Source organism: Piliocolobus tephrosceles, chromosome 11 (assembly GCF_002776525.5).
Source record: "Piliocolobus tephrosceles isolate RC106 chromosome 11, ASM277652v3, whole genome shotgun sequence".
Classification (NCBI taxonomy): domain Eukaryota; kingdom Metazoa; phylum Chordata; class Mammalia; order Primates; family Cercopithecidae; genus Piliocolobus; species Piliocolobus tephrosceles.
In genome coordinates, this window is record NC_045444.1 from 71,229,207 (window position 1) to 71,230,923 (window position 1,717).

Genomic DNA, 1,717 nt, shown 5'->3' on the forward strand with positions numbered 1-1,717 from the left:
TCTACATCCTGAAATTAGACAATATGAATTCACATTCCTGCATTATAATTTATACTTGCTAAAAATCACAGCATGATCTTGGGAAAGTTATGTACGATATCTAGTCTTTCACATTTATATCTATCAGTTGAAGGCAATAATAGTATTTTTTCATTGGTTAATTTATTATTATTTCTCTGGTTATAATTTCTTATCTTTCTTCTGATTAAACAAGATTTTTTATATTCCACACCTTAAATGCAAAGATCCATGTACCTATATAATTTGTGAGAGTTTCTGGTATTGTCAGTTCCTAACTAATCTGGATTTATGAGGGTAGCAAACAAGGCAAATGGTGATGACGCTCATCACAAGAACCATCTGAGAGGTGGGATGGACAGTTGCTGTTTCTACCTATGGCAAGTTCTGATTTGTTGAGTCAAAGGGCACCACTGGAAAAGGTAAAAAGAAATTAACTGTCTTTACTCAGCCTGTCTTTCTCATAATATGAGCCCATAATTTGTCAACCCTGGTTAAGCTTTTCTTAAGTCCAGTTATTACTGCTTTAAAATTACTGTGAATTTTGACATGATACTTTTTGCCAGTCTTGATTTACAGTACTATGAGTCTTTTGTTTGTGTTTCCTTTTGTTTTCCTGTGTTTTCACTTTAGAAAGAACTTGGAAGAGGAAACATTAGGAATTTCCTTTCAAACTCCAATAAAACAGCCCATTTGAATGTTTTTTAAAAGTCAGTATTACTTCATTAGTGAGTTAAAATTAGACCAATACTAGTGATCACCAAAATTGTAAAAGTGTACCTAAAAATAATTCTATCATCATATTTTGAATATATTTTAAATTCAACTGGGCTTGCATTTCTGCCATCAAATATATAGCCCAAATGTCTTAGCACAACAGATTTTTAAAGTAATAATACTTAAAGAAAAAATGATCATCACTATTAAATTTAAAAATGACTAATGTTTATGTGGAAAAGTATGATTTTTGCTCATGATAAAGGAAGATGAAAAAATCGCTATGATACGTGATCTAGGCTTATTTTTTTCATAGAAAATTCCAAAAATTCTTCCTGTGGGAATGCATTGGCTAAAGCAGGTCAAAGTTGCTGAAGAGGGCTAAGCGAGCCTCTTGGGGAAGATGATATCATCTGATCTGTACACATGTCACATTCAGAACATTCTGCATGGCTGCTGCTGAGCTCCCATCTGTCAGATCTCAGCAGAGAGAACAAAGACTAGAGATTTGAGTAATTCAAGAAACATCCATTTACTAGCTGGAAAGACAAATAAAATTAGGAGGAGCCATTTTCTTCTTGTTACATGTTATTGATACGTGTTCTACCTGCCCATACCACACATTACATAAAATGTATTCAACTACTTTACTGTCATTTGCTTAAATTGTCTAATTTTTAGAAACTTGTTCATAATAACTACAATCTCTAAAAGCATAGTACAAAATAACTACAAGCATTTGGTCAATAAGAGATATTTTGATTTGGTGCAGATCTTGGGAAATGCAGTATTGGTGTTCTACACTGCTTCCAAAAAAGAATAGGCTTTTCTTAATACATGAGTTAAATTTAATATTTGCATATACATCACATAAAAATAAAGTGTTTCACTCTGAAAGTGCTATTAGAAAGAATTCAACAAAGTAGGTATCTGGGAAATTAAGCTAAAAAGAAATTTATTCATTTCCAAGAAGATTAATGAT

At 32.0% G+C, this 1,717-nt stretch overlaps 1 long non-coding RNA gene across 1 annotated transcript; it reads left to right on the plus strand.

Annotated features, from left to right (window-relative positions):
• Positions 1 to 648: 648 nt before the first annotated feature.
• LOC111542749 lies at positions 649 to 1,391 on the plus strand. Its single transcript, XR_002731648.1, has 2 exons — positions 649 to 728; positions 1,052 to 1,391. It is a non-coding gene; the product is annotated as an uncharacterized LOC111542749 (long non-coding RNA).
• Positions 1,392 to 1,717: the final 326 nt, after the last annotated feature.